This window comes from Nelumbo lutea, chromosome 4 (assembly GCF_056320005.1).
Source record: "Nelumbo lutea isolate HS-2025 chromosome 4, American lotus-T2T, whole genome shotgun sequence".
Taxonomy (NCBI): Eukaryota; Viridiplantae; Streptophyta; class Magnoliopsida; order Proteales; family Nelumbonaceae; genus Nelumbo; species Nelumbo lutea.
Genome location: NC_142687.1, coordinates 52,758,920 through 52,780,151, shown reverse-complemented (window position 1 = coordinate 52,780,151; position 21,232 = coordinate 52,758,920). Strand labels below are relative to the sequence as shown.

Here is a 21,232-nt window from a genome sequence, read left to right as displayed (position 1 = left end):
CGGTGCAAAACCGGGCTTTTGGCATTCGTCGTGCATTGTGGGCCCCGCGATATTACTACATTTATCCGGGGATGCGGCAGATCTAGAAAGGAATAACTCCGCTCACCTGGGAGCTTGTGCACGGTAACCAAGGGAGGAAAGTTGCATATACCGTTTTTTCAAATCTGAAAGAATTAACGGAGGGGAGCAAGATAATGAGTGCATAAAGATTAAAACGAACAAGAAGCAAACGGGTGCGATCATACCAGCACTAATGCACCGGATCCCATCAGAACTCCGAAGTTAAGCGTGCTTGGGCGAGAGTAGTACTAGGATCGGTGACCTCCTGGGAAGTCCTCGTGTTGCACCCCAATTTTATTAATATTTTATTTTTGATATACTATTTGCAAATTCCATATGTCGTTTCGGCGAGACAACTGGAAACAACGTGCCGGATACTCGGACCATTTGCGGAACGACCGTCATTACTGAATGGGAACGGTGCAAAACCGGGCTTTTGGCATTCGTCGTGCATTGTGGGCCCCGCGATATTACTACATTTATCCGGGGATGCGGCAGATCTAGAAAGGAATAACTCCGCTCACCTGGGAGCTTGTGCACGGTCACCAAGGGAGGAAAGTTGCATACACCTTTTTTTCAAATCTGAAAGAATTAACGGAGGGGAGCAAGATAATGAGTGCATAAAGATTAAAGCGAACAATAAGCAAACGGGTGCGATCATACCAGCACTAATGCACCGGATCCCATCAGAACTCCGAAGTTAAGCGTGCTTGGGCGAGAGTAGTACTAGGATGGGTGACCTCCTGGGAAGTCCTCGTGTTGCACCCCAATTTTATTAATATTTTATTTTTGATATACTATTTGCAAATTCCATATGTCGTTTCGGCGAGACAACTGGAAACAACGTGCCGGATACTCGGACCATTTGCGGAACGACCGTCATTACTGAATGGGAACGGTGCAAAACCGGGCTTTTGGCATTCGTCGTGCATTGTGGGCCCCGCGATATTACTACATTTATCCGGTGATGCGGCAGATCTAGAAAGGAATAACTCCGCTCACCTGGGAGCTTGTGCACGGTAACCAAGGGAGGAAAGTTTTATACACCGTTTTTTCAAATCTGAAAGAATTAACGGAGGGGAGCAATATAATGAGTGCATAAAGATAAAAGCGAACAAGAAGCAAACGGGTGCTATCATACCAGCACTAATGCACCGTATCCCATCAGAACTCCGAAGTTAAGCGTGCTTGGGCGAGAGTAGTACTAGGATGGGTGACCTCCTGGGAAGTCCTTGTGTTGCACCCCAATTTTATTAATATTTTATTTTTGATATACTATTTGCAAATTCCATATGTCGTTTCGGCGAGACAACTGGAAACAACGTGCCGGATACTCGGACCATTTGCGGAACGACCGTCATTACTGAATGGGAACGGTGCAAAACCGGGCTTTTGGCATTCGTCGTGCATTGTGGGCCCCGCGATATTACTACATTTATCCGGGGATGCGGCAGATCTTGAAAGGAATAACTCCGCTCACCTGGGAGCTTGTGCACGGTAACCAAGGGAGGAAAGTTGCATATACCGTTTTTTCAAATCTGAAAGAATTAACGGAGGGGAGCAAGATAATGAGTGCATAAAGATTAAAACGAACAAGAAGCAAACGGGTGCGATCATACCAGCACTAATGCACCGGATCCCATCAGAACTCCGAAGTTAAGCGTGCTTGGGCGAGAGTAGTACTAGGATGGGTGACCTCCTGGGAAGTCCTCGTGTTGCACCCCAATTTTATTAATATTTTATTTTTGATATACTATTTGCAAATTCCATATGTCGTTTCGGCGAGACAACTGGAAACAACGTGCCGGATACTCGGACCATTTGCGGAACGACCGTCATTACTGAATGGGAACGGTGCAAAACCGGGCTTTTGGCATTCGTCGTGCATTGTGGGCCCCGCGATATTACTACATTTATCCGGGGATGCGGCAGATCTAGAAAGGAATAACTCCGCTCACCTGGGAGCTTGTGCACGGTCACCAAGGGAGGAAAGTTGCATACACCGTTTTTTCAAATCTGAAAGAATTAACGGAGGGGAGCAAGATAATGAGTGCATAAAGATTAAAGCGAACAAGAAGCAAACGGGTGCGATCATACCAGCACTAATGCACCGTATCCCATCAGAACTCCGAAGTTAAGCGTGCTTGGGCGAGAGTAGTACTAGGATGGGTGACCTCCTGGGAAGTCCTCTTGTTGCACCCCAATTTTATTAATATTTTATTTTTGATATACTATTTGCAAATTCCATATGTCGTTTCGGCGAGACAACTCGAAACAACGTGCCGGATACTCGCACCATTTGCGGAACGACCGTCATTACTGAATGGGAACGGTGCAAAACCGGGCTTTTGGCATTCGTCGTGCATTGTGGGCCCCGCGATATTACTACATTTATCCGGAGATGCGGCAGATCTAGAAAGGAATAACTCCGCTCACCAGGGAGCTTGTGCACGGTTACCAAGGGAGGAAAGTTGCATACACCGTTTTTTCAAGTCTGAAAGAATTAATGGAGGGGAGCAAGATAGTGAGTGCATAAAGATTAAAGCGAACAAGAAGAAAACGGGTGCGATCATACCAGCACTAATGCACCGGATCCCATCAGAACTCCGAAATTAAGCGTGCTTGGGCGAGAGTAGTATTAGGATGGGTGACCTCCTGGGAAGTCCTCGTGTTGCACCCCAATTTTATTAATATTTTATTTTTGATATACTATTTGCAAATTCCATATGTCGTTTCGGCGAGACAACTCGAAACAACGTGCCGGATACTCGCACCATTTGCGGAACGACCGTCATTACTGAATGGGAACGGTGCAAAACTGGGCTTTTGGCATTCGTCGTGCATTGTGGGCCCCGCGATATTACTACATTTATCCGGGGATGCGGCAGATCTAGAAAGGAATAACTCCGCTCACCTGGGAGCTTGTGCACGGTAACCAAGGGAGGAAAGTTGCATATACCGTTTTTTCAAATCTGAAAGAATTAACGGAGGGGAGCAAGATAATGAGTGCATAAAGATTAAAACGAACAAGAAGCAAACGGGTGCGATCATACCAGCACTAATGCACCGGATCCCATCAGAACTCCGAAGTTAAGCGTGCTTGGGCGAGAGTAGTACTAGGATGGGTGACCTCCTGGGAAGTCCTCGTGTTGCACCCCAATTTTATTAATATTTTATTTTTGATATACTATTTGCAAATTCCATATGTCGTTTCGGCGAGACAACTGGAAACAACGTGCCGGATACTCGGACCATTTGCGGAACGACCGTCATTACTGAATGGGAACGGTGCAAAACCGGGCTTTTGGCATTCGTCGTGCATTGTGGGCCCCGCGATATTACTACATTTATCCGGGGATGCGGCAGATCTAGAAAGGAATAACTCCGCTCACCTGGGAACTTGTGCACGGTCACCAAGGGAGGAAAGTTGCATACACCGTTTTTTCAAATCTGAAAGAATTAACGGAGGGGAGCAAGATAATGAGTGCATAAAGATTAAAGCGAACAAGAAGCAAACGGGTGCGATCATACCAGCACTAATGCACCGGATCCCATCAGAACTCCGAAGTTAAGCGTGCTTGGGCGAGAGTAGTACTAGGATGGGTGACCTCCTGGGAAGTCCTCGTGTTGCACCACAATTTTATTAATATTTTATTTTTGATATACTATTTGCAAATTCCATATGTCGTTTCGGCGAGACAACTGGAAACAACGTGCCGGATACTCGGACCATTTGCGGAACGACCGTCATTACTGAATGGGAACGGTGCAAAACCGGGCTTTTGGCATTCGTCGTGCATTGTGGGCCCCGCGATATTACTACATTTATCCGGGGATGCGGCAGATCTAGAAAGGAATAACTCCGCTCACCTGGGAGCTTGTGCACGGTAACCAAGGGAGGAAAGTTGCATATACCGTTTTTTCAAATCTGAAAGAATTAACGGAGGGGAGCAAGATAATGAGTGCATAAAGATTAAAACGAACAAGAAGCAAACGGGTGCGATCATACCAGCACTAATGCACCGGATCCCATCAGAACTCCGAAGTTAAGCGTGCTTGGGCGAGAGTAGTACTAGGATGGGTGACCTCCTGGGAAGTCCTCTTGTTGCACCCCAATTTTATTAATATTTTATTTTTGATATACTATTTGCAAATTCCATATGTCGTTTCGGCGAGACAACTGGAAACAACGTGCCGGATACTCGGACCATTTGCGGAACGACCGTCATTACTGAATGGGAACGGTGCAAAACCGGGCTTTTGGCATTCGTCGTGCATTGTGGGCCCCGCGATATTACTACATTTATCCGGAGATGCGGCAGATCTAGAAAGGAATAACTCCGCTCACCTGGGAGCTTGTGCACGGTTACCAAGGGAGGAAAGTTGCATATACCGTTTTTTCAAATCTGAAAGAATTAACGGAGGGGAGCAAGATAATGAGTGCATAAAGATTAAAACGAACAAGAAGCAAACGGGTGCGATCATACCAGCACTAATGCACCGGATCCCATCAGAACTCCGAAGTTAAGCGTGCTTGGGCGAGAGTAGTACTAGGATGGGTGACCTCCTGGGAAGTCCTCGTGTTGCACCCCAATTTTATTAATATTTTATTTTTGATATACTATTTGCAAATTCCATATGTCGTTTCGGCGAGACAACTGGAAACAACGTGCCGGATACTCGGACCATTTGCGGAACGACCGTCATTACTGAATGGGAACGGTGCAAAACCGGGCTTTTGGCATTCGTCGTGCATTGTGGGCCCCGCGATATTACTACATTTATCCGGGGATGCGGCAGATCTAGAAAGGAATAACTCCGCTCACCTGGGAGCTTGTGCACGGTCACCAAGGGAGGAAAGTTGCATACACCGTTTTTTCAAATCTGAAAGAATTAACGGAGGGGAGCAAGATAATGAGTGCATAAAGATTAAAGCGAACAAGAAGCAAACGGGTGCGATCATACCAGCACTAATGCACCGTATCCCATCAGAACTCCGAAGTTAAGCGTGCTTGGGCGAGAGTAGTACTAGGATGGGTGACCTCCTGGGAAGTCCTCTTGTTGCACCCCAATTTTATTAATATTTTATTTTTGATATACTATTTGCAAATTCCATATGTCGTTTCGGCGAGACAACTCGAAACAACGTGCCGGATACTCGCACCATTTGCGGAACGACCGTCATTACTGAATGGGAACGGTGCAAAACCGGGCTTTTGGCATTCGTCGTGCATTGTGGGCCCCGCGATATTACTACATTTATCCGGAGATGCGGCAGATCTAGAAAGGAATAACTCCGCTCACCAGGGAGCTTGTGCACGGTTACCAAGGGAGGAAAGTTGCATACACCGTTTTTTCATGTCTGAAAGAATTAATGGAGGGGAGCAAGATAGTGAGTGCATAAAGATTAAAGCGAACAAGAAGAAAACGGGTGCGATCATACCAGCACTAATGCACCGGATCCCATCAGAACTCCGAAATTAAGCGTGCTTGGGCGAGAGTAGTATTAGGATGGGTGACCTCCTGGGAAGTCCTCGTGTTGCACCCCAATTTTATTAATATTTTATTTTTGATATACTATTTGCAAATTCCATATGTCGTTTCGGCGAGACAACTCGAAACAACGTGCCGGATACTCGCACCATTTGCGGAACGACCGTCATTACTGAATGGGAACGGTGCAAAACTGGGCTTTTGGCATTCGTCGTGCATTGTGGGCCCCGCGATATTACTACATTTATCCGGGGATGCGGCAGATCTAGAAAGGAATAACTCCGCTCACCTGGGAGCTTGTGCACGGTAACCAAGGGAGGAAAGTTGCATATACCGTTTTTTCAAATCTGAAAGAATTAACGGAGGGGAGCAAGATAATGAGTGCATAAAGATTAAAACGAACAAGAAGCAAACGGGTGCGATCATACCAGCACTAATGCACCGGATCCCATCAGAACTCCGAAGTTAAGCGTGCTTGGGCGAGAGTAGTACTAGGATGGGTGACCTCCTGGGAAGTCCTCGTGTTGCACCCCAATTTTATTAATATTTTATTTTTGATATACTATTTGCAAATTCCATATGTCGTTTCGGCGAGACAACTGGAAACAACGTGCCGGATACTCGGACCATTTGCGGAACGACCGTCATTACTGAATGGGAACGGTGCAAAACCGGGCTTTTGGCATTCGTCGTGCATTGTGGGCCCCGCGATATTACTACATTTATCCGGGGATGCGGCAGATCTAGAAAGGAATAACTCCGCTCACCTGGGAGCTTGTGCACGGTCACCAAGGGAGGAAAGTTGCATACACCGTTTTTTCAAATCTGAAAGAATTAACGGAGGGGAGCAAGATAATGAGTGCATAAAGATTAAAGCGAACAAGAAGCAAACGGGTGCGATCATACCAGCACTAATGCACCGGATCCCATCAGAACTCCGAAGTTAAGCGTGCTTGGGCGAGAGTAGTACTAGGATGGGTGACCTCCTGGGAAGTCCTCGTGTTGCACCACAATTTTATTAATATTTTATTTTTGATATACTATTTGCAAATTCCATATGTCGTTTCGGCGAGACAACTGGAAACAACGTGCCGGATACTCGGACCATTTGCGGAACGACCGTCATTACTGAATGGGAACGGTGCAAAACCGGGCTTTTGGCATTCGTCGTGCATTGTGGGCCCCGCGATATTACTACATTTATCCGGGGATGCGGCAGATCTAGAAAGGAATAACTCCGCTCACCTGGGAGCTTGTGCACGGTAACCAAGGGAGGAAAGTTGCATATACCGTTTTTTCAAATCTGAAAGAATTAACGGAGGGGAGCAAGATAATGAGTGCATAAAGATTAAAACGAACAAGAAGCAAACGGGTGCGATCATACCAGCACTATTGCACCGGATCCCATCAGAACTCCGAAGTTAAGCGTGCTTGGGCGAGAGTAGTACTAGGATGGGTGACCTCCTGGGAAGTCCTCTTGTTGCACCCCAATTTTATTAATATTTTATTTTTGATATACTATTTGCAAATTCCATATGTCGTTTCGGCGAGACAACTGGAAACAACGTGCCGGATACTCGGACCATTTGCGGAACGACCGTCATTACTGAATGGGAACGGTGCAAAACCGGGCTTTTGGCATTCGTCGTGCATTGTGGGCCCCGCGATATTACTACATTTATCCGGAGATGCGGCAGATCTAGAAAGGAATAACTCCGCTCACCTGGGAGCTTGTGCACGGTTACCAAGGGAGGAAAGTTGCATACACCGTTTTTTCATGTCTGAAAGAATTAATGGAGGGGAGCAAGATAGTGAGTGCATAAAGATTAAAGCGAACAAGAAGAAAACGGGTGCGATCATACCAGCACTAATGCACCGGATCCCATCAGAACTCCGAAATTAAGCGTGCTTGGGCGAGAGTAGTATTAGGATGGGTGACCTCCTGGGAAGTCCTCGTGTTCCACCCCAATTTTATTAATATTTTATTTTTGATATACTATTTGCAAATTCCATATGTCGTTTCGGCGAGACAACTCGAAACAACGTGCCGGATACTCGCACCATTTGCGGAACGACCGTCATTACTGAATGGGAACGGTGCAAAACCGGGCTTTTGGCATTCGTCGTGCATTGTGGGCCCCGCGATATTACTACATTTATCCGGGGATGCGGCAGATCTAGAAAGGAATAACTCCGCTCACCTGGGAGCTTGTGCACGGTAACCAAGGGAGGAAAGTTGCATATACCGTTTTTTCAAATCTGAAAGAATTAACGGAGGGGAGCAAGATAATCAGTGCATAAAGATTAAAACGAACAAGAAGCAAACGGGTGCGATCATACCAGCACTAATGCACCGGATCCCATCAGAACTCCGAAGTTAAGCGTGCTTGGGCGAGAGTAGTAGTAGGATGGGTGACCTCCTGGGAAGTCCTCGTGTTGCACCCCAATTTTATTAATATTTTATTTTTGATATACTATTTGCAAATTCCATATGTCGTTTCGGCGAGACAACTGGAAACAACGTGCCGGATACTCGGACCATTTGCGGAACGACCGTCATTACTGAATGGGAACGGTGCAAAACCGGGCTTTTGGCATTCGTCGTGCATTGTGGGCCCCGCGATATTACTACATTTATCCGGGGATGCGGCAGATCTAGAAAGGAATAACTCCGCTCACCTGGGAACTTGTGCACGGTCACCAAGGGAGGAAAGTTGCATACACCGTTTTTTCAAATCTGAAAGAATTAACGGAGGGGAGCAAGATAATGAGTGCATAAAGATTAAAGCGAACAAGAAGCAAACGGGTGCGATCATACCAGCACTAATGCACCGGATCCCATCAGAACTCCGAAGTTAAGCGTGCTTGGGCGAGAGTAGTACTAGGATGGGTGACCTCCTGGGAAGTCCTCGTGTTGCACCACAATTTTATTAATATTTTATTTTTGATATACTATTTGCAAATTCCATATGTCGTTTCGGCGAGACAACTGGAAACAACGTGCCGGATACTCGGACCATTTGCGGAACGACCGTCATTACTGAATGGGAACGGTGCAAAACCGGGCTTTTGGCATTCGTCGTGCATTGTGGGCCCCGCGATATTACTACATTTATCCGGTGATGCGGCAGATCTAGAAAGGAATAACTCCGCTCACCTGGGAGCTTGTGCACGGTAACCAAGGGAGGAAAGTTTTATACACCGTTTTTTCAAATCTGAAAGAATTAACGGAGGGGAGCAAGATAATGAGTGCATAAAGATTAAAGCGAACAAGAAGCAAACGGGTGCGATCATACCAGCACTAATGCACCGTATCCCATCAGAACTCCGAAGTTAAGCGTGCTTGGGCGAGAGTAGTAATAGGATGGGTGACCTCCTGGGAAGTCCTCTTGTTGCACCCCAATTTTATTAATATTTTATTTTTGATATACTATTTGCAAATTCCATATGTCGTTTCGGCGAGACAACTGGAAACAACGTGCCGGATACTCGGACCATTTGCGGAACGACCGTCATTACTGAATGGGAACGGTGCAAAACCGGGCTTTTGGCATTCGTCGTGCATTGTGGGCCCCGCGATATTACTACATTTATCCGGGGATGCGGCAGATCTAGAAAGGAATAACTCCGCTCACCTGGGAGCTTGTGCACGGTAACCAAGGGAGGAAAGTTGCATATACCGTTTTTTCAAATCTGAAAGAATTAACGGAGGGGAGCAAGATAATGAGTGCATAAAGATTAAAACGAACAAGAAGCAAACGGGTGCGATCATACCAGCACTATTGCACCGGATCCCATCAGAACTCCGAAGTTAAGCGTGCTTGGGCGAGAGTAGTACTAGGATGGGTGACCTCCTGGGAAGTCCTCTTGTTGCACCCCAATTTTATTAATATTTTATTTTTGATATACTATTTGCAAATTCCATATGTCGTTTCGGCGAGACAACTGGAAACAACGTGCCGGATACTCGGACCATTTGCGGAACGACCGTCATTACTGAATGGGAACGGTGCAAAACCGGGCTTTTGGCATTCGTCGTGCATTGTGGGCCCCGCGATATTACTACATTTATCCGGAGATGCGGCAGATCTAGAAAGGAATAACTCCGCTCACCAGGGAGCTTGTGCACGGTTACCAAGGGAGGAAAGTTGCATACACCGTTTTTTCATTTCTGAAAGAATTAATGGAGGGGAGCAAGATAGTGAGTGCATAAAGATTAAAGCGAACAAGAAGAAAACGGGTGCGATCATACCAGCACTAATGCACCGGATCCCATCAGAACTCCGAAATTAAGCGTGCTTGGGCGAGAGTAGTATTAGGATGGGTGACCTCCTGGGAAGTCCTCGTGTTGCACCCCAATTTTATTAATATTTTATTTTTGATATACTATTTGCAAATTCCATATGTCGTTTCGGCGAGACAACTCGAAACAACGTGCCGGATACTCGCACCATTTGCGGAACGACCGTCATTACTGAATGGGAACGGTGCAAAACCGGGCTTTTGGCATTCGTCGTGCATTGTGGGCCCCGCGATATTACTACATTTATCCGGGGATGCGGCAGATCTAGAAAGGAATAACTCCGCTCACCTGGGAGCTTGTGCACGGTAACCAAGGGAGGAAAGTTGCATATACCGTTTTTTCAAATCTGAAAGAATTAACGGAGGGGAGCAAGATAATCAGTGCATAAAGATTAAAACGAACAAGAAGCAAACGGGTGCGATCATACCAGCACTAATGCACCGGATCCCATCAGAACTCCGAAGTTAAGCGTGCTTGGGCGAGAGTAGTAGTAGGATGGGTGACCTCCTGGGAAGTCCTCGTGTTGCACCCCAATTTTATTAATATTTTATTTTTGATATACTATTTGCAAATTCCATATGTCGTTTCGGCGAGACAACTGGAAACAACGTGCCGGATACTCGGACCATTTGCGGAACGACCGTCATTACTGAATGGGAACGGTGCAAAACCGGGCTTTTGGCATTCGTCGTGCATTGTGGGCCCCGCGATATTACTACATTTATCCGGGGATGCGGCAGATCTAGAAAGGAATAACTCCGCTCACCTGGGAACTTGTGCACGGTCACCAAGGGAGGAAAGTTGCATACACCGTTTTTTCAAATCTGAAAGAATTAACGGAGGGGAGCAAGATAATGAGTGCATAAAGATTAAAGCGAACAAGAAGCAAACGGGTGCGATCATACCAGCACTAATGCACCGGATCCCATCAGAACTCCGAAATTAAGCGTGCTTGGGCGAGAGTAGTACTAGGATGGGTGACCTCCTGGGAAGTCCTCGTGTTGCACCACAATTTTATTAATATTTTATTTTTGATATACTATTTGCAAATTCCATATGTCGTTTCGGCGAGACAACTGGAAACAACGTGCCGGATACTCGGACCATTTGCGGAACGACCGTCATTACTGAATGGGAACGGTGCAAAACCGGGCTTTTGGCATTCGTCGTGCATTGTGGGCCCCGCGATATTACTACATTTATCCGGTGATGCGGCAGATCTAGAAAGGAATAACTCCGCTCACCTGGGAGCTTGTGCACGGTAACCAAGGGAGGAAAGTTTTATACACCGTTTTTTCAAATCTGAAAGAATTAACGGAGGGGAGCAAGATAATGAGTGCATAAAGATTAAAGCGAACAAGAAGCAAACGGGTGCGATCATACCAGCACTAATGCACCGTATCCCATCAGAACTCCGAAGTTAAGCGTGCTTGGGCGAGAGTAGTAATAGGATGGGTGACCTCCTGGGAAGTCCTCTTGTTGCACCCCAATTTTATTAATATTTTATTTTTGATATACTATTTGCAAATTCCATATGTCGTTTCGGCGAGACAACTGGAAACAACGTGCCGGATACTCGGACCATTTGCGGAACGACCGTCATTACTGAATGGGAACGGTGCAAAACCGGGCTTTTGGCATTCGTCGTGCATTGTGGGCCCCGCGATATTACTACATTTATCCGGGGATGCGGCAGATCTAGAAAGGAATAACTCCGCTCACCTGGGAGCTTGTGCACGGTAACCAAGGGAGGAAAGTTGCATATACCGTTTTTTCAAATCTGAAAGAATTAACGGAGGGGAGCAAGATAATGAGTGCATAAAGATTAAAACGAACAAGAAGCAAACGGGTGCGATCATACCAGCACTAATGCACCGGATCCCATCAGAACTCCGAAGTTAAGCGTGCTTGGGCGAGAGTAGTACTAGGATGGGTGACCTCCTGGGAAGTCCTCTTGTTGCACCCCAATTTTATTAATATTTTATTTTTGATATACTATTTGCAAATTCCATATGTCGTTTCGGCGAGACAACTGGAAACAACGTGCCGGATACTCGGACCATTTGCGGAACGACCGTCATTACTGAATGGGAACGGTGCAAAACCGGGCTTTTGGCATTCGTCGTGCATTGTGGGCCCCGCGATATTACTACATTTATCCGGAGATGCGGCAGATCTAGAAAGGAATAACTCCGCTCACCAGGGAGCTTGTGCACGGTTACCAAGGGAGGAAAGTTGCATATACCGTTTTTTCAAATCTGAAAGAATTAACGGAGGGGAGCAAGATAATGAGTGCATAAAGATTAAAACGAACAAGAAGCAAACGGGTGCGATCATACCAGCACTAATGCACCGGATCCCATCAGAACTCCGAAGTTAAGCGTGCTTGGGCGAGAGTAGTACTAGGATGGGTGACCTCCTGGGAAGTCCTCGTGTTGCACCCCAATTTTATTAATATTTTATTTTTGATATACTATTTGCAAATTCCATATGTCGTTTCGGCGAGACAACTGGAAACAACGTGCCGGATACTCGGACCATTTGCGGAACGACCGTCATTACTGAATGGGAACGGTGCAAAACCGGGCTTTTGGCATTCGTCGTGCATTGTGGGCCCCGCGATATTACTACATTTATCCGGGGATGCGGCAGATCTAGAAAGGAATAACTCCGCTCACCTGGGAGCTTGTGCACGGTCACCAAGGGAGGAAAGTTGCATACACCGTTTTTTCAAATCTGAAAGAATTAACGGAGGGGAGCAAGATAATGAGTGCATAAAGATTAAAGCGAACAAGAAGCAAACGGGTGCGATCATACCAGCACTAATGCACCGTATCCCATCAGAACTCCGAAGTTAAGCGTGCTTGGGCGAGAGTAGTACTAGGATGGGTGACCTCCTGGGAAGTCCTCTTGTTGCACCCCAATTTTATTAATATTTTATTTTTGATATACTATTTGCAAATTCCATATGTCGTTTCGGCGAGACAACTCGAAACAACGTGCCGGATACTCGCACCATTTGCGGAACGACCGTCATTACTGAATGGGAACGGTGCAAAACCGGGCTTTTGGCATTCGTCGTGCATTGTGGGCCCCGCGATATTACTACATTTATCCGGAGATGCGGCAGATCTAGAAAGGAATAACTCCGCTCACCTGGGAGCTTGTGCACGGTTACCAAGGGAGGAAAGTTGCATACACCGTTTTTTCATGTCTGAAAGAATTAATGGAGGGGAGCAAGATAGTGAGTGCATAAAGATTAAAGCGAACAAGAAGAAAACGGGTGCGATCATACCAGCACTAATGCACCGGATCCCATCAGAACTCCGAAATTAAGCGTGCTTGGGCGAGAGTAGTATTAGGATGGGTGACCTCCTGGGAAGTCCTCGTGTTGCACCCCAATTTTATTAATATTTTATTTTTGATATACTATTTGCAAATTCCATATGTCGTTTCGGCGAGACAACTCGAAACAACGTGCCGGATACTCGCACCATTTGCGGAACGACCGTCATTACTGAATGGGAACGGTGCAAAACTGGGCTTTTGGCATTCGTCGTGCATTGTGGGCCCCGCGATATTACTACATTTATCCGGGGATGCGGCAGATCTTGAAAGGAATAACTCCGCTCACCTGGGAGCTTGTGCACGGTAACCAAGGGAGGAAAGTTGCATATACCGTTTTTTCAAATCTGAAAGAATTAACGGAGGGGAGCAAGATAATGAGTGCATAAAGATTAAAACGAACAAGAAGCAAACGGGTGCGATCATACCAGCACTAATGCACCGGATCCCATCAGAACTCCGAAGTTAAGCGTGCTTGGGCGAGAGTAGTACTAGGATGGGTGACCTCCTGGGAAGTCCTCGTGTTGCACCCCAATTTTATTAATATTTTATTTTTGATATACTATTTGCAAATTCCATATGTCGTTTCGGCGAGACAACTGGAAACAACGTGCCGGATACTCGGACCATTTGCGGAACGACCGTCATTACTGAATGGGAACGGTGCAAAACCGGGCTTTTGGCATTCGTCGTGCATTGTGGGCCCCGCGATATTACTACATTTATCCGGGGATGCGGCAGATCTAGAAAGGAATAACTCCGCTCACCTGGGAGCTTGTGCACGGTCACCAAGGGAGGAAAGTTGCATACACCGTTTTTTCAAATCTGAAAGAATTAACGGAGGGGAGCAAGATAATGAGTGCATAAAGATTAAAGCGAACAAGAAGCAAACGGGTGCGATCATACCAGCACTAATGCACCGGATCCCATCAGAACTCCGAAGTTAAGCGTGCTTGGGCGAGAGTAGTACTAGGATGGGTGACCTCCTGGGAAGTCCTCGTGTTGCACCACAATTTTATTAATATTTTATTTTTGATATACTATTTGCAAATTCCATATGTCGTTTCGGCGAGACAACTGGAAACAACGTGCCGGATACTCGGACCATTTGCGGAACGACCGTCATTACTGAATGGGAACGGTGCAAAACCGGGCTTTTGGCATTCGTCGTGCATTGTGGGCCCCGCGATATTACTACATTTATCCGGGGATGCGGCAGATCTAGAAAGGAATAACTCCGCTCACCTGGGAGCTTGTGCACGGTAACCAAGGGAGGAAAGTTGCATATACCGTTTTTTCAAATCTGAAAGAATTAACGGAGGGGAGCAAGATAATGAGTGCATAAAGATTAAAACGAACAAGAAGCAAACGGGTGCGATCATACCAGCACTATTGCACCGGATCCCATCAGAACTCCGAAGTTAAGCGTGCTTGGGCGAGAGTAGTACTAGGATGGGTGACCTCCTGGGAAGTCCTCTTGTTGCACCCCAATTTTATTAATATTTTATTTTTGATATACTATTTGCAAATTCCATATGTCGTTTCGGCGAGACAACTGGAAACAACGTGCCGGATACTCGGACCATTTGCGGAACGACCGTCATTACTGAATGGGAACGGTGCAAAACCGGGCTTTTGGCATTCGTCGTGCATTGTGGGCCCCGCGATATTACTACATTTATCCGGAGATGCGGCAGATCTAGAAAGGAATAACTCCGCTCACCTGGGAGCTTGTGCACGGTTACCAAGGGAGGAAAGTTGCATACACCGTTTTTTCAAGTCTGAAAGAATTAATGGAGGGGAGCAAGATAGTGAGTGCATAAAGATTAAAGCGAACAAGAAGAAAACGGGTGCGATCATACCAGCACTAATGCACCGGATCCCATCAGAACTCCGAAATTAAGCGTGCTTGGGCGAGAGTAGTATTAGGATGGGTGACCTCCTGGGAAGTCCTCGTGTTGCACCCCAATTTTATTAATATTTTATTTTTGATATACTATTTGCAAATTCCATATGTCGTTTCGGCGAGACAACTCGAAACAACGTGCCGGATACTCGCACCATTTGCGGAACGACCGTCATTACTGAATGGGAACGGTGCAAAACCGGGCTTTTGGCATTCGTCGTGCATTGTGGGCCCCGCGATATTACTACATTTATCCGGGGATGCGGCAGATCTAGAAAGGAATAACTCCGCTCACCTGGGAGCTTGTGCACGGTAACCAAGGGAGGAAAGTTGCATATACCGTTTTTTCAAATCTGAAAGAATTAACGGAGGGGAGCAAGATAATCAGTGCATAAAGATTAAAACGAACAAGAAGCAAACGGGTGCGATCATACCAGCACTAATGCACCGGATCCCATCAGAACTCCGAAGTTAAGCGTGCTTGGGCGAGAGTAGTAGTAGGATGGGTGACCTCCTGGGAAGTCCTCGTGTTGCACCCCAATTTTATTAATATTTTATTTTTGATATACTATTTGCAAATTCCATATGTCGTTTCGGCGAGACAACTGGAAACAACGTGCCGGATACTCGGACCATTTGCGGAACGACCGTCATTACTGAATGGGAACGGTGCAAAACCGGGCTTTTGGCATTCGTCGTGCATTGTGGGCCCCGCGATATTACTACATTTATCCGGGGATGCGGCAGATCTAGAAAGGAATAACTCCGCTCACCTGGGAACTTGTGCACGGTCACCAAGGGAGGAAAGTTGCATACACCGTTTTTTCAAATCTGAAAGAATTAACGGAGGGGAGCAAGATAATGAGTGCATAAAGATTAAAGCGAACAAGAAGCAAACGGGTGCGATCATACCAGCACTAATGCACCGGATCCCATCAGAACTCCGAAATTAAGCGTGCTTGGGCGAGAGTAGTACTAGGATGGGTGACCTCCTGGGAAGTCCTCGTGTTGCACCACAATTTTATTAATATTTTATTTTTGATATACTATTTGCAAATTCCATATGTCGTTTCGGCGAGACAACTGGAAACAACGTGCCGGATACTCGGACCATTTGCGGAACGACCGTCATTACTGAATGGGAACGGTGCAAAACCGGGCTTTTGGCATTCGTCGTGCATTGTGGGCCCCGCGATATTACTACATTTATCCGGTGATGCGGCAGATCTAGAAAGGAATAACTCCGCTCACCTGGGAGCTTGTGCACGGTAACCAAGGGAGGAAAGTTTTATACACCGTTTTTTCAAATCTGAAAGAATTAACGGAGGGGAGCAAGATAATGAGTGCATAAAGATTAAAGCGAACAAGAAGCAAACGGGTGCGATCATACCAGCACTAATGCACCGTATCCCATCAGAACTCCGAAGTTAAGCGTGCTTGGGCGAGAGTAGTAATAGGATGGGTGACCTCCTGGGAAGTCCTCTTGTTGCACCCCAATTTTATTAATATTTTATTTTTGATATACTATTTGCAAATTCCATATGTCGTTTCGGCGAGACAACTCGAAACAACGTGCCGGATACTCGCACCATTTGCGGAACGACCGTCATTACTGAATGGGAACGGTGCAAAACCGGGCTTTTGGCATTCGTCGTGCATTGTGGGCCCCGCGATATTACTACATTTATCCGGAGATGCGGCAGATCTAGAAAGGAATAACTCCGCTCACCAGGGAGCTTGTGCACGGTTACCAAGGGAGGAAAGTTGCATACACCGTTTTTTCATGTCTGAAAGAATTAATGGAGGGGAGCAAGATAGTGAGTGCATAAAGATTAAAGCGAACAAGAAGAAAACGGGTGCGATCATACCAGCACTAATGCACCGGATCCCATCAGAACTCCGAAATTAAGCGTGCTTGGGCGAGAGTAGTATTAGGATGGGTGACCTCCTGGGAAGTCCTCGTGTTGCACCCCAATTTTATTAATATTTTATTTTTGATATACTATTTGCAAATTCCATATGTCGTTTCGGCGAGACAACTCGAAACAACGTGCCGGATACTCGCACCATTTGCGGAACGACCGTCATTACTGAATGGGAACGGTGCAAAACCGGGCTTTTGGCATTCGTCGTGCATTGTGGGCCCCGCGATATTACTACATTTATCCGGAGATGCGGCAGATCTAGAAAGGAATAACTCCGCTCACCTGGGAGCTTGTGCACGGTTACCAAGGGAGGAAAGTTGCATACACCGTTTTTTCATGTCTGAAAGAATTAATGGAGGGGAGCAAGATAGTGAGTGCATAAAGATTAAAGCGAACAAGAAGAAAACGGGTGCGATCATACCAGCACTAATGCACCGGATCCCATCAGAACTCCGAAATTAAGCGTGCTTGGGCGAGAGTAGTATTAGGATGGGTGACCTCCTGGGAAGTCCTCGTGTTGCACCCCAATTTTATTAATATTTTATTTTTGATATACTATTTGCAAATTCCATATGTCGTTTCGGCGAGACAACTCGAAACAACGTGCCGGATACTCGCACCATTTGCGGAACGACCGTCATTACTGAATGGGAACGGTGCAAAACTGGGCTTTTGGCATTCGTCGTGCATTGTGGGCCCCGCGATATTACTACATTTATCCGGGGATGCGGCAGATCTAGAAAGGAATAACTCCGCTCACCTGGGAGCTTGTGCACGGTAACCAAGGGAGGAAAGTTGCATATACCGTTTTTTCAAATCTGAAAGAATTAACGGAGGGGAGCAAGATAATGAGTGCATAAAGATTAAAACGAACAAGAAGCAAACGGGTGCGATCATACCAGCACTAATGCACCGGATCCCATCAGAACTCCGAAGTTAAGCGTGCTTGGGCGAGAGTAGTACTAGGATGGGTGACCTCCTGGGAAGTCCTCGTGTTGCACCCCAATTTTATTAATATTTTATTTTTGATATACTATTTGCAAATTCCATATGTCGTTTCGGCGAGACAACTGGAAACAACGTGCCGGATACTCGGACCATTTGCGGAACGACCGTCATTACTGAATGGGAACGGTGCAAAACCGGGCTTTTGGCATTCGTCGTGCATTGTGGGCCCCGCGATATTACTACATTTATCCGGGGATGCGGCAGATCTAGAAAGGAATAACTCCGCTCACCTGGGAGCATGTGCACGGTCACCAAGGGAGGAAAGTTGCATACACCGTTTTTTCAAAACTGAAAGAATTAACGGAGGTGAGCAAGATAATGAGTGCATAAAGATTAAAGCGAACAAGAAGCAAACGGGTGCTATCATACCAGCACTAATGCACCGGATCCCATCAGAACTCCGAAGTTAAGCGTGCTTGGGCGAGAGTAGTACTAGGATGGGTGACCTCCTGGGAAGTCCTCGTGTTGCACCCCAATTTTATTAATATTTTATTTTTGATATACTATTTGCAAATTCCATATGTCGTTTCGGCGAGACAACTGGAAACAACGTGCCGGATACTCGCACCATTTGCGGAACGACCGTCATTACTGAATGGGAACGGTGCAAAACCGGGCTTTTGGCATTCGTCGTGCATTGTGGGCCCCGCGATATTACTACATTTATCCGGGGGTGCGGCAGATCTAGAAAGGAATAACTCCGCTCACCTGGGAGCTTGTGCACGGTAACCAAGGGAGGAAAGTTGCATATACCGTTTTTTCAAATCTGAAAGAATTAACGGAGGGGAGCAAGATAATGAGTGCATAAAGATTAAAACGAACAAGAAGCAAACGGGTGCGATCATACCAGCACTAATGCACCGGATCCCATCAGAACTCCGAAGTTAAGCGTGCTTGGGCGAGAGTAGTACTAGGATGGGTGACCTCCTGGGAAGTCCTCGTGTTGCTCCCCAATTTTATTAATATTTTATTTTTGATATACTATTTGCAAATTCCATATGTCGTTTCGGCGAGACAAGTGGAAACAACGTGCCGGATACTCGGACCACTTGCGGAACGACCGTCATTACTGAATGGGAACGGTGCAAAACCGGGCTTTTGGCATTCGTCGTGCATTGTGGGCCCCGCGATATTACTACATTTATCCGGGGATGCGGCAGATCTAGAAAGGAATAACTCCGCTCACCTGGGAGCTTGTGCACGGTTACCAAGGGAGGAAAGTTGCATACACCGTTTTTTCAAATCTGAAAGAATTAACGGAGGGGAGCAAGATAATGAGTGCATAAAGATTAAAGCGAACAAGAAGCAAATGGGTGCGATCATACCAGCACTAATGCACCGGATCCCATCAGAACTCCGAAGTTAAGCGTGCTTGGGCGAGAGTAGTAATAGGATGGGTGACCTCCTGGGAAGTCCTCGTGTTGCACCCCAATTTTATTAATATTTTATTTTTGATATACTATTTGCAAATTCCATATGTCGTTTCGGCGAGACAACTGGAAACAACGTGCCGGATACTCGGACCATTTGCGGAACGACCGTCATTACTGAATGGGAACGGTGCAAAATCGGGCTTTTGGCATTCGTCGTGCATTGTGGGCCCCGCGATATTACTACATTTATCCGGGGATGCGGCAGATCTAGAAAGGAATAACTCCGCTCACCTGGGAGCTTGTGCACGGTAACCAAGGGAGGAAAGTTGCATATACCGTTTTTTCAAATCTGAAAGAATTAACGGAGGGGAGCAAGATAATGAGTGCATAAAGATTAAAACGAACAAGAAGCAAACGGGTGCGATCATACCAGCACTAATGCACCGGATCCCATCAGAACTCCGAAGTTAAGCGTGCTTGGGCGAGAGTAGTACTAGGATGGGTGACCTCCTGGGAAGTCCTCGTGTTGCACCCCAATTTTATTAATATTTTATTTTTGATATACTATTTGCAAATTCCATATGTCGTTTCGGCGAGACAACTGGAAACAACGTGCCGGATACTCGGACCATTTGCAGAACGACCGTCATTACTGAATGGGAACGGTGCAAAACCGGTCTTTTGGCATTCGTCGTGCATTGTGGGCCCCGCGATATTACTACATTTATCCGGGGATGCGGCAGATCTAGAAAGGAATAACTCCGCTCACCTGGGAGCTTGTGCACGGTCACCAAGGGAGGAAAGTTGCATACACCGTTTTTTCAAAACTGAAAGAATTAACGGAGGTGAGCAAGATAATGAGTGCATAAAGATTAAAGCGAACAAGAAGCAAACGGGTGCGATCATACCAGCACTAATGCACCGGATCCCATCAGAACTCCGAAGTTAAGCGTGCTTGGGCGAGAGTAGTACTAGGATGGGTGACCTCCTGGGAAGTCCTCGTGTTGCACCCCAATTTTATTAATATTTTATTTTTGATATACTATTTGCAAATTCCATATGTCGTTTCGGCGAGACAACTGGAAACAACGTGCCGGATACTCGCACCATTTGCGGAACGACCGTCATTACTGAATGGGAACGGTGCAAAACCGGGCTTTTGGCATTCGTCGTGCATTGTGGGCCCCGCGATATTACTACATTTATCCGGGGATGCGGCAGATCTAGAAAGGAATAACTCCGCTCACCTGGGAGCTTGTGCACGGTAACCAAGGGAGGAAAGTTGCATATACCGTTTTTTCAAATCTGAAAGAATTAACGGAGGGGAGCAAGATAATGAGTGCATAAAGATTAAAACGAACAAGAAGCAAACGGGTGCGATCATACCAGCACTAATGCACCGGATCCCATCAGAACTCCGAAGTTAAGCGTGCTTGGGCGAGAGTAGTACTAGGATGGGTGACCTCCTGGGAAGTCCTCGTGTTGCTCCCCAATTTTATTAATATTTTATTTTTGATATACTATTTGCAAATTCCATATGTCGTTTCGGCGAGACAACTGGAAACAACGTGCCGGATACTCGGACCATTTGCGGAACGACCGTCATTACTGAATGGGAACGGTGCAAAACCGGGCTTTTGGCATTCGTCGTGCATTGTGGGCCCCGCGATATTACTACATTTATCCGGGGATGCGGCAGATCTAGAAAGGAATAACTCCGCTCACCTGGGAGCTTGTGCACGGTTACCAAGGGAGGAAAGTTGCATACACCGTTTTTTCAAATCTGAAAGAATTAACGGAGGGGAGCAAGATAATGAGT

The 21,232-nt window shown here is 46.3% G+C and overlaps 41 non-coding genes and 3 pseudogenes across 41 annotated transcripts; all 44 read left to right on the top strand.

Moving 5' to 3' along the window:
- The first annotated feature begins 231 nt into the window (after positions 1-231).
- LOC148859732 (5S ribosomal RNA) lies at positions 232-350 on the top strand. Its single transcript, XR_016096766.1, has one exon. It is a non-coding gene; the product is annotated as a 5S ribosomal RNA (ribosomal RNA).
- Positions 351-709: 359 nt separating this feature from the next.
- Positions 710-828, top strand: LOC148859731 (5S ribosomal RNA). Its single transcript, XR_016095248.1, has one exon. It is a non-coding gene; the product is annotated as a 5S ribosomal RNA (ribosomal RNA).
- Positions 829-1,187: 359 nt separating this feature from the next.
- LOC148859730 (5S ribosomal RNA) lies at positions 1,188-1,306 on the top strand. The gene has a single exon (XR_016097863.1). It is a non-coding gene; the product is annotated as a 5S ribosomal RNA (ribosomal RNA).
- Positions 1,307-1,665: 359 nt separating this feature from the next.
- Positions 1,666-1,784, top strand: LOC148859729 (5S ribosomal RNA). Its single transcript, XR_016095237.1, has one exon. It is a non-coding gene; the product is annotated as a 5S ribosomal RNA (ribosomal RNA).
- A 359-nt stretch (positions 1,785-2,143) lies between these two features.
- On the top strand, positions 2,144-2,262 carry LOC148859728 (5S ribosomal RNA). Its single transcript, XR_016097753.1, has one exon. It is a non-coding gene; the product is annotated as a 5S ribosomal RNA (ribosomal RNA).
- A 359-nt stretch (positions 2,263-2,621) lies between these two features.
- Positions 2,622-2,740, top strand: LOC148859727 (5S ribosomal RNA). The gene has a single exon (XR_016096890.1). It is a non-coding gene; the product is annotated as a 5S ribosomal RNA (ribosomal RNA).
- Positions 2,741-3,099: 359 nt separating this feature from the next.
- On the top strand, positions 3,100-3,218 carry LOC148859726 (5S ribosomal RNA). The gene has a single exon (XR_016095226.1). It is a non-coding gene; the product is annotated as a 5S ribosomal RNA (ribosomal RNA).
- A 359-nt stretch (positions 3,219-3,577) lies between these two features.
- On the top strand, positions 3,578-3,696 carry LOC148859725 (5S ribosomal RNA). The gene has a single exon (XR_016096060.1). It is a non-coding gene; the product is annotated as a 5S ribosomal RNA (ribosomal RNA).
- A 359-nt stretch (positions 3,697-4,055) lies between these two features.
- On the top strand, positions 4,056-4,174 carry LOC148859724 (5S ribosomal RNA). Its single transcript, XR_016096459.1, has one exon. It is a non-coding gene; the product is annotated as a 5S ribosomal RNA (ribosomal RNA).
- A 359-nt stretch (positions 4,175-4,533) lies between these two features.
- On the top strand, positions 4,534-4,652 carry LOC148859723 (5S ribosomal RNA). The gene has a single exon (XR_016095215.1). It is a non-coding gene; the product is annotated as a 5S ribosomal RNA (ribosomal RNA).
- Positions 4,653-5,011: 359 nt separating this feature from the next.
- LOC148859722 (5S ribosomal RNA) lies at positions 5,012-5,130 on the top strand. The gene has a single exon (XR_016097752.1). It is a non-coding gene; the product is annotated as a 5S ribosomal RNA (ribosomal RNA).
- Positions 5,131-5,489: 359 nt separating this feature from the next.
- LOC148859721 (5S ribosomal RNA) lies at positions 5,490-5,608 on the top strand. The gene has a single exon (XR_016096889.1). It is a non-coding gene; the product is annotated as a 5S ribosomal RNA (ribosomal RNA).
- Positions 5,609-5,967: 359 nt separating this feature from the next.
- Positions 5,968-6,086, top strand: LOC148859720 (5S ribosomal RNA). The gene has a single exon (XR_016095204.1). It is a non-coding gene; the product is annotated as a 5S ribosomal RNA (ribosomal RNA).
- A 359-nt stretch (positions 6,087-6,445) lies between these two features.
- On the top strand, positions 6,446-6,564 carry LOC148859719 (5S ribosomal RNA). Its single transcript, XR_016096059.1, has one exon. It is a non-coding gene; the product is annotated as a 5S ribosomal RNA (ribosomal RNA).
- A 359-nt stretch (positions 6,565-6,923) lies between these two features.
- On the top strand, positions 6,924-7,042 carry LOC148859718 (5S ribosomal RNA). Its single transcript, XR_016096663.1, has one exon. It is a non-coding gene; the product is annotated as a 5S ribosomal RNA (ribosomal RNA).
- Positions 7,043-7,401: 359 nt separating this feature from the next.
- Positions 7,402-7,520, top strand: LOC148859717 (5S ribosomal RNA). Its single transcript, XR_016098098.1, has one exon. It is a non-coding gene; the product is annotated as a 5S ribosomal RNA (ribosomal RNA).
- Positions 7,521-7,879: 359 nt separating this feature from the next.
- LOC148859716 (5S ribosomal RNA) lies at positions 7,880-7,998 on the top strand. Its single transcript, XR_016095782.1, has one exon. It is a non-coding gene; the product is annotated as a 5S ribosomal RNA (ribosomal RNA).
- A 359-nt stretch (positions 7,999-8,357) lies between these two features.
- Positions 8,358-8,476, top strand: LOC148859715 (5S ribosomal RNA). Its single transcript, XR_016096058.1, has one exon. It is a non-coding gene; the product is annotated as a 5S ribosomal RNA (ribosomal RNA).
- A 359-nt stretch (positions 8,477-8,835) lies between these two features.
- Positions 8,836-8,954, top strand: LOC148859714 (5S ribosomal RNA; annotated as a pseudogene).
- A 359-nt stretch (positions 8,955-9,313) lies between these two features.
- On the top strand, positions 9,314-9,432 carry LOC148859713 (5S ribosomal RNA). Its single transcript, XR_016096661.1, has one exon. It is a non-coding gene; the product is annotated as a 5S ribosomal RNA (ribosomal RNA).
- A 359-nt stretch (positions 9,433-9,791) lies between these two features.
- Positions 9,792-9,910, top strand: LOC148859712 (5S ribosomal RNA). The gene has a single exon (XR_016096888.1). It is a non-coding gene; the product is annotated as a 5S ribosomal RNA (ribosomal RNA).
- A 359-nt stretch (positions 9,911-10,269) lies between these two features.
- LOC148859711 (5S ribosomal RNA) lies at positions 10,270-10,388 on the top strand. The gene has a single exon (XR_016095781.1). It is a non-coding gene; the product is annotated as a 5S ribosomal RNA (ribosomal RNA).
- A 359-nt stretch (positions 10,389-10,747) lies between these two features.
- LOC148859710 (5S ribosomal RNA) lies at positions 10,748-10,866 on the top strand. Its single transcript, XR_016097037.1, has one exon. It is a non-coding gene; the product is annotated as a 5S ribosomal RNA (ribosomal RNA).
- Positions 10,867-11,225: 359 nt separating this feature from the next.
- On the top strand, positions 11,226-11,344 carry LOC148859709 (5S ribosomal RNA; annotated as a pseudogene).
- Positions 11,345-11,703: 359 nt separating this feature from the next.
- On the top strand, positions 11,704-11,822 carry LOC148859708 (5S ribosomal RNA). The gene has a single exon (XR_016096458.1). It is a non-coding gene; the product is annotated as a 5S ribosomal RNA (ribosomal RNA).
- Positions 11,823-12,181: 359 nt separating this feature from the next.
- Positions 12,182-12,300, top strand: LOC148859707 (5S ribosomal RNA). Its single transcript, XR_016095193.1, has one exon. It is a non-coding gene; the product is annotated as a 5S ribosomal RNA (ribosomal RNA).
- A 359-nt stretch (positions 12,301-12,659) lies between these two features.
- Positions 12,660-12,778, top strand: LOC148859706 (5S ribosomal RNA). The gene has a single exon (XR_016097751.1). It is a non-coding gene; the product is annotated as a 5S ribosomal RNA (ribosomal RNA).
- A 359-nt stretch (positions 12,779-13,137) lies between these two features.
- On the top strand, positions 13,138-13,256 carry LOC148859705 (5S ribosomal RNA). The gene has a single exon (XR_016096887.1). It is a non-coding gene; the product is annotated as a 5S ribosomal RNA (ribosomal RNA).
- Positions 13,257-13,615: 359 nt separating this feature from the next.
- LOC148859704 (5S ribosomal RNA) lies at positions 13,616-13,734 on the top strand. The gene has a single exon (XR_016095181.1). It is a non-coding gene; the product is annotated as a 5S ribosomal RNA (ribosomal RNA).
- Positions 13,735-14,093: 359 nt separating this feature from the next.
- On the top strand, positions 14,094-14,212 carry LOC148859703 (5S ribosomal RNA). The gene has a single exon (XR_016096055.1). It is a non-coding gene; the product is annotated as a 5S ribosomal RNA (ribosomal RNA).
- A 359-nt stretch (positions 14,213-14,571) lies between these two features.
- LOC148859702 (5S ribosomal RNA) lies at positions 14,572-14,690 on the top strand. Its single transcript, XR_016096660.1, has one exon. It is a non-coding gene; the product is annotated as a 5S ribosomal RNA (ribosomal RNA).
- A 359-nt stretch (positions 14,691-15,049) lies between these two features.
- Positions 15,050-15,168, top strand: LOC148859701 (5S ribosomal RNA). The gene has a single exon (XR_016096886.1). It is a non-coding gene; the product is annotated as a 5S ribosomal RNA (ribosomal RNA).
- A 359-nt stretch (positions 15,169-15,527) lies between these two features.
- Positions 15,528-15,646, top strand: LOC148859700 (5S ribosomal RNA). Its single transcript, XR_016095780.1, has one exon. It is a non-coding gene; the product is annotated as a 5S ribosomal RNA (ribosomal RNA).
- A 359-nt stretch (positions 15,647-16,005) lies between these two features.
- Positions 16,006-16,124, top strand: LOC148859699 (5S ribosomal RNA). The gene has a single exon (XR_016097036.1). It is a non-coding gene; the product is annotated as a 5S ribosomal RNA (ribosomal RNA).
- Positions 16,125-16,483: 359 nt separating this feature from the next.
- On the top strand, positions 16,484-16,602 carry LOC148859698 (5S ribosomal RNA; annotated as a pseudogene).
- A 359-nt stretch (positions 16,603-16,961) lies between these two features.
- On the top strand, positions 16,962-17,080 carry LOC148859697 (5S ribosomal RNA). The gene has a single exon (XR_016096885.1). It is a non-coding gene; the product is annotated as a 5S ribosomal RNA (ribosomal RNA).
- Positions 17,081-17,439: 359 nt separating this feature from the next.
- On the top strand, positions 17,440-17,558 carry LOC148859696 (5S ribosomal RNA). The gene has a single exon (XR_016096884.1). It is a non-coding gene; the product is annotated as a 5S ribosomal RNA (ribosomal RNA).
- A 359-nt stretch (positions 17,559-17,917) lies between these two features.
- On the top strand, positions 17,918-18,036 carry LOC148859695 (5S ribosomal RNA). The gene has a single exon (XR_016095170.1). It is a non-coding gene; the product is annotated as a 5S ribosomal RNA (ribosomal RNA).
- Positions 18,037-18,395: 359 nt separating this feature from the next.
- On the top strand, positions 18,396-18,514 carry LOC148859694 (5S ribosomal RNA). The gene has a single exon (XR_016096211.1). It is a non-coding gene; the product is annotated as a 5S ribosomal RNA (ribosomal RNA).
- Positions 18,515-18,873: 359 nt separating this feature from the next.
- Positions 18,874-18,992, top strand: LOC148859693 (5S ribosomal RNA). Its single transcript, XR_016095967.1, has one exon. It is a non-coding gene; the product is annotated as a 5S ribosomal RNA (ribosomal RNA).
- Positions 18,993-19,351: 359 nt separating this feature from the next.
- Positions 19,352-19,470, top strand: LOC148859692 (5S ribosomal RNA). Its single transcript, XR_016096395.1, has one exon. It is a non-coding gene; the product is annotated as a 5S ribosomal RNA (ribosomal RNA).
- Positions 19,471-19,829: 359 nt separating this feature from the next.
- On the top strand, positions 19,830-19,948 carry LOC148859691 (5S ribosomal RNA). The gene has a single exon (XR_016095159.1). It is a non-coding gene; the product is annotated as a 5S ribosomal RNA (ribosomal RNA).
- Positions 19,949-20,307: 359 nt separating this feature from the next.
- LOC148859690 (5S ribosomal RNA) lies at positions 20,308-20,426 on the top strand. The gene has a single exon (XR_016095148.1). It is a non-coding gene; the product is annotated as a 5S ribosomal RNA (ribosomal RNA).
- A 359-nt stretch (positions 20,427-20,785) lies between these two features.
- On the top strand, positions 20,786-20,904 carry LOC148859689 (5S ribosomal RNA). The gene has a single exon (XR_016095966.1). It is a non-coding gene; the product is annotated as a 5S ribosomal RNA (ribosomal RNA).
- Positions 20,905-21,232: the final 328 nt, after the last annotated feature.